Source organism: Gossypium arboreum, chromosome 6 (assembly GCF_025698485.1).
Source record: "Gossypium arboreum isolate Shixiya-1 chromosome 6, ASM2569848v2, whole genome shotgun sequence".
Taxonomy (NCBI): Eukaryota; Viridiplantae; Streptophyta; class Magnoliopsida; order Malvales; family Malvaceae; genus Gossypium; species Gossypium arboreum.
This window is the reverse complement of record NC_069075.1, coordinates 123,190,606-123,197,537: the sequence shown is the minus strand read 5'-3', so window position 1 is coordinate 123,197,537 and position 6,932 is coordinate 123,190,606. Positions and strand designations below refer to the sequence as shown.

The following is a 6,932-nucleotide window of genomic DNA, read 5'->3' as shown; positions in this document are numbered from 1 at the left end:
CTCCTATCGCAAAGTCGCTTGCATCACACATTAATTCAAATGGCAAATCCCAGTCTGGTGTGACGATTATTGGTGCCATAACTAATCGACTCTTCAAATCCTTGAAAGCTTTTAAGCATTCATCATCGAACTTAAACGCCGTGTCCTTCTCCAATAGTTTGCATAAGGGTTTAACACTTTTGGAGAAGTCCTTGATAAATCTTCGATAGAAACTGACGTGGCCCAAAAAGCTCCTAACACCCTTTACAGATGTTGGAGGTGGGAGCTTCTCAATAACATCTACCTTTGCTTTGTCTACCTTGATTTCATTTCTCGTTATCCGATGCCCTAGAATAATTCCTTCTCGCACCATGAAATGGCACTTTTCCCAATTAAGTACTAGGTTCGTTTCTTCGCATCGCCTTAGAACCTTAGCTAAATTGGCTAAGCAATCATTGTAAGTATCTCTGAATATTGAAAAGTCATCCATAAAAACTTCAAAGTACTTCTCAACCATGTCAGTAAAAATAGACATCATACATCTTTGAAATGTAGCTGGTGCATTACATAAAACAAATGGCATACGTCAAAATCAAAATGTACCATACGGGTAAGTGAACGTTGTCTTGTGCTGATCTTTCGGTGCTACTGTGATCTGATTATACCCCGAGTATCCATCAAGAAAATAGTAATAGTCTCGCCCCGCGAGTCTATCCAATATCTGATCCAAGAACGGCAAAGGAAAGTGATTTTTCCTAGTTGCCTTGTTCAACCTCCAGTAATCAATGCAAGTCTTCCATCCCGTAACTGTTCTAGTTGGTATCAACTCGTTATTCTCGTTCTCTATGATTGTGATACCTTCCTTCTTTGGCACGCACTAGACCGGACTTACCCATGAACTGTCTAAGATGGGATAAATGGTACCCGTATCTAACTACTTGATAATCTCCTTTTTCACCACGTCCTTCATAATAGGGTTCAGTCTTCATTGTCCATCAATCGTCCTTTTTTCACCATCTCTTGTGCATGCATACAGATGGACTAATACGTGGATATTGGCTATGGTCCATCCGATAGCCTTCTTGAATTGTTTCAACACCGAGATGAGTTTCTCTTCTTGCTCAGTAGTTAATTCTATTAAAACAATCACAGGCAGAGTAGAAGGGTTACCTAAATAAACGTATTTTAAATGTGAAGGTAATACCTTGAGTTCTAATTTAGATGGTTCCTCAATTGACGCTTCTCTTCTCTAACTCTAAAGATTCAAAACGGGATTACGAATTAAATCCCCTTTGATTAGCTTCTAACAAAGCTAAGTATTCATCCTCCTCTTCATCATTTGGAGGATCTGATGTCAAAATTTGTTCCAACGGATCCTCAACATAGTTGAGCTCCTTTTCCACTATTAAATCTTCTAAATTGGATACTGCAGAACAATCATCAATTGTGTCAGGAAATCGCATAGACTTAAAAACATTAAATGTTACCTGAACACGTATCGTAAGCTCACCCTTCTGCACATTAATAAGGGTTCTTCCGGTTGCTAAGAATGGTCTTCCTAGGATAATTGACACTTCTTTGTCTAGTTTAAAGTCTAGGATAACAAAATCAGCAGGGAAGATAAATTTATCTACACGTACCAATACATCCTCGATTTTTCCTTCTGGATGTGCTAAGGATCAATCTGCTAGTTGAAGTATAACCGTAGTAGGTCTAACTTCCCCTAACAACAACTTTCTAAATATTGACATAGGCATCAAGTTTATACATGCACCCAAGTTACATAGTGCCTTACCATAATATGTTGCTCCAATGTTGCAAGGTATGGTAAAACATCCAGGATCCTTCAGCTTTGGGGGTAGTTTGTCTTGAAGATATGCGCTGCATTCCTTCATCAGAGCTACCGTCTCAAATTCTCCAAGTCTTCATTTTTTGGATAGGATATCCTTCATGAACTTGACGTAGTTCAATATTTGTTCAAGTGCTTTAACCAACGGGATGTTGATGTGAAGTTGCTTGAGTACGTGTAAGAACTTCTTGAATTGAATTTCCTGCTTCTACTTCTGAAGTCTTTGAGGGTAGAGTGGTGGTGATTTCTTTACTGGAACTAGTTGATTCATTTTCTGCGGCAATTCTGCATCTAACAGATTTGTTAGTTGATCAAAATTAGTTGGTTCTAAAATTACCTTGTTGGGTTTTGCAAATCTTGGTTCTTGTGAAACTGGAATTTCAACACTCGGTTGAACTTTCTCTGAGTCTTGAGCATCAGGTAGCTCCTTTTCAGCTTCGATAGTGTTAGGCTCTCCTGTCTTTTCGCTCCTCAATGTTAACGTTTTGCAATGTTCCTTCCCTGATTTTCATGAATTCTTCGTATCACTAGGTAAAGCACCTTGTGGTCAGTTCCTGAGTTCAGTAGCAAGTTGGCCCACTTGATTCTCCAAATTTCTTAGAGTGACATCGTTTTTCGCCATGTATGCCTTTAATAAATTCTCTAAGCTATTGGATGATTCAGCCTGAGCTGGTTTCTGAGCTTTTGGGAAAAACTAAGCGGCTGAGTCGGTCTAGGTTGGGCGTAGTTGTTACTGGTTCCAGCCCCTTGGTCACTCTAGGAAAAATTCAGGTGGTTTCGCCACAATGGGTTATAGAAGTTAGATTGCAGTCCTTGCCTTCCTCGATTTTGGTTCTAGTTACCCATGTAGTATACGGATTCGGGGTTTGATGGACATTATTTAAACAAATTCCTTCCCCACAATAAACATAGGCTATACTCTCAAATTGGTGAGGTGGTTGGGTTGCAAAATTGTTAGACCCATTAGTGGTAAGATTCTTAAGCATTGAAGAGATTGAAGATACCTGATATGCAAGTGAAGTGAGAGTGTCCACTTCATGTATTCCAACGACTTGTCTTCCTGACGCAGCTCGATTGGTTGGCCATTGATAATTGTTATTGGCGATCCTCTCAATGATTTCGTAAACCTCATTATAAGACTTAGAAATGAGAGCACCGTTAGTAGAAACGTCCACTACCATCATCGTGTGAGCATTGAGACCATTATAAAATGTCCCAAGTTGGATGGAATACAGGATTCCATGGTGATGGCATTTCCATAATAGTTTTTTGTATGGTTCCCATGCCTCATACAAGGACTCATCATCCATTTGTTGGAAGGCAGTGATCTCGTTCCTCAACTTAGCGTTCTTGCTTGGTGAGAAATACTTCATAAGGAATCTTTCGACTAACTCTTGCCATGTAGAAATTGAGTTTGGTGGCAATGAATTCAACCAGGTTCGAGCTCTGTCCCTTAGTGAGTACGGGAACAGCTTCAATCGTAATGCATCTTCGGGAACTTCAGCTAATTTGAAAGAGTCGCTCACCTCCATAAATAGTCTTAGGTGAAGATAAGGATCTTTAGTAGGCATTCCACTAAATTGGCCCACCGTCTGAAGCATCTAGAACATGACTGGCTTCAGCTCGAACTATTGTGCCTCGATTTTGGGTCTCCTAATTCTCAGATTAAGATCGTTAAATACTGGCACAACATATTGTCTTAAGGCTCTATCCTTATCGTCAGCAATAAGAATAGGATTTTGAGCAAGGTTTGCTCGTTTCCTTGATCCATATTCTCGAATTCATTCTTTCAGTCCTTCTCTGGTTCATTTGTCTTCTTCGCTGTTGAAAGGTTTGTTCTATCTCAGGGTCTACAAGAAGTAAGTCAATAATCTAGTCAATACTCATAAACACCTGAAATTATCAAAGAAAAATTAATTAAGTTAAAAATTAAACAGAAAAATAAACCAAAATGTAAAACTAACATATTCACAAATAATGACTTTTTTTTAAAATAGTCCCCGGCAATGGCGCCAAAAACTTGGAACGACGGAAATGTTCAAGTGTACACAATCGCAACAAGTAATAAAGTGACAAGTAAATGTCGAGTTATCGTACCCACGGGGACTGTAAAAAGAATTATTTATGAAATTAATTGTAAAACACTTTGGTGAGGTAAAAATAATTTGGTTTTAAAAGATGGTCAAAAACTATTTAAAAACTAAATAAATAATTAAAATAAAACAAAGGAGTTCTAATGCACGATTTCAAATAAGATTTAATCAATGTAACATACTTGTGTTGGATTAATTATATTTCTTTAACTTAGAATTATTAAACTCATGTTTATATGGTTACGAATAAATTCACAACAACCCGGTAATTTGCTAACTTATGAACAAACTTACATACAAAAATCCATTCATCTTTTGACATATCCCTATGTCAATTCAACCGACTAAACAGATTTTAGTAAGCAAACATGCTATTGCACATACATACTCATTAAACTAAACTAATCTCTTGCATATCCCTATGTCAATTCAAACGATTAATTAATCTAATAAGCATATAAAAGACTATGTGAAGTAACAAGGCATCTCTACCTTGAAACAATTTAATCACAATAATCTTGCAAGTTATGCAAGGCAATAATATTGCCAGATACATTGCTAATTTAACCTTCAACTACCTTAGAAGAATAAACATGCACTGATTAAGTACTGTGTCAATTAATTACAATTGCAATCCATTTAAATAATTAATTTATTAGCTACCTCACAGTCGTAATGCAAGAATAACTTAGGCATGATTTTACTTAATCAAGCATCTTACCGAGGTCTATAACAACATAAACACGATTTTAACAATTCAAGCAGGCAGAATATAATCAACCCGACACAAACTTAAGTTTAAGCTAAATTGATTAAAATAACCATTTCAATAGCATAAATATTCATAAACATGTGCATCAAAACAACAACAAAAATTAGAGAGATAGGGAACAAGAAGCAAATCCAATGTTTCTCCGTGGCTTGACTAGTTGCTCCGTTCTTCGTTCTTCGTTGCCCTGGACTATCAAGGTGGCTTATGAACATTTAATTGCTGCTCCAAAATGGCTGATGAGAGCCTCTTTCCCAAGAGAAGAAATTGTCACTTGAACAATAAGGGAAATGGGATGAAAAAAATGAGAGAAAAAGTGAGAGAGGAGAAGAGAGAATGAGATAATGTTGTAGAATGAGGGATGGCTTGAATGATCAGAAAGGGGTGGCTTTTATAGCTGAGTATGGCAGCTAAAAATAGCAAAAAGAATTAGCCTAAGAGACCTCCCTTGGCTGGCCACACACATGGAAAAGTTGAGAGTTTCAACTTTGCTATTTTAGGCTTGGGGCAATTTCATAAAGCCACAATTAATAGAGGGGTTTGCATGCATTTTGAAAGTTCTTCAAGGGCCTTTTTGCAAGCATATTTAATCAGCTAAAATGCTGATTTGGGTCAGCCTATGGATGGTTCTAGGCTGCCCATTTAGTGGCTGGTTCGGTTCACTCAATATGGTTCGATTGGTGTGGTTCAACTGGACTCTTTCTCCATAATTAATTAAAAATAATTTATTTAACCCAAATCAAATGGGGAATAAATTAAAATTAATTAAATTATGAATTAATACACATTTTTGGATCATCTTAGGCTGGAAATTAAAGTGCCTCGAAACTTTAAATTGCTTCTCGATTTTGTGATTTCAGCAGTGTCAACCGAGCCAATTTTCGCCCTTTGAGCGAATCTGTCGAAAATAGTCAAAATTAATCAAAATTAAGTATAAAATTAACTAAATTCATCTTGTTTAAATTTTTAACACATTTTAATTATTTTATAATATTTAATTATTTTTTGACAAGAATTTACTCGGATTTGCATGAATTTAAGTAAAGTTAGATATGAAAAAGTATATAAATTTTTGTGTTTCCATTAGGCCAAATTTGACCTTTGAAGAGGAGCTAGTTCAAATTTTGGATCATAAGGTAAAGGTTCTAAGAAGAAAATCCATCCCACTGGTTAAGTTTCTTTGGTGTAATCATAGCACTAAGGAGGCCACATGGGATCCGGAGGATGCGATGTGATAGTAGTATCCTTATCTGTTCTGATCAGGTAAAGTTTGAGGTCGAAGTTTTCTTTAGGTGTAGAGTTGTAACGCCCCAAAAATCTCTTATATATTTATTTTCATATGTTTGTGACACAAATATGTATCTACTTTAGTGGTTAAGTGTTCTAGGTATGTGTGTGAGGTCTCAAGTTCAAGCCTTAGCTTGGGAAAATTTTTGTTTTTAAATGAATAAACCCCTATCTTTAATCAGTAGGCTTATTAATAAATGTTGGTAAAATATGTCAGAAAGGGCCTGCTGGTTTAGTGGTTAAGTTGAGTGTTAAGAGGGTGGAGGTTTGGAGTTTAAATCTCTACACGATCAAGGGGATTTATTTTTGCTGCTGGTGCCGTGTGAATGTTGTAGTTTGACCAAAATTCTGAAGTGTTTGAGTGAGGTTTGAATTTAGTTGTTGAGTAGTTTTTGGTGGACAATTTGGGGAGTGGATTAAAGGATATGGGGAGAAAAATATGGATGGAGGAGTTTGAAAATAACCAAATTTGGTGGTGGAAAGTTTAGGTACTCTCTCTCACATTCTCAATTTTCTAACAGTTTTCTTTTTTTCTACCTTTGGTTTTTCTCTGCCGAATTTTTGTAGTCTTTTCTCTACTTGCTGCCGTATTGTTCTTCTCAAATCCTCTTATTGCCGAAATCCCTTCCTTTTTCTATTGGTGATTGCTTCTCCTTGTTGCTACTGAAACTCTCCTTTTTTTTCCTTTTTTCTCTACCTTTTTATTTCCCTTTACCTATTTTTGCTAGGTGAATTTCTGCTACATCTTTTGTTCCTTTTCAGGTTTTTTTTACTTCCCTTTCCATCGTTTTTCTTTTTCTTCTTCTCACAATCACCTCCTCTGTTTTGCCTATTTTGTCATTAGTTCCCCTTTTCGATTTGTTTGCTCTTGTGTTGCTAGATCGCACTCTGCTTTGTCGATAGTTTGCAAGGGATTTTCAACTCTTCCTTTACACTTTCTTTCTCTGTTTCTTTT

At 36.6% G+C, this 6,932-nt stretch overlaps 1 non-coding gene across 1 annotated transcript; it reads left to right on the top strand.

Annotated features, from left to right (window-relative positions):
* Nucleotides 1-3,064: 3,064 nt before the first annotated feature.
* On the top strand, nt 3,065-3,171 carry LOC128294326 (small nucleolar RNA R71). The gene has a single exon (XR_008284638.1). It is a non-coding gene; the product is annotated as a small nucleolar RNA R71 (small nucleolar RNA).
* The last annotated feature ends 3,761 nt before the right edge of the window (nt 3,172-6,932 follow it).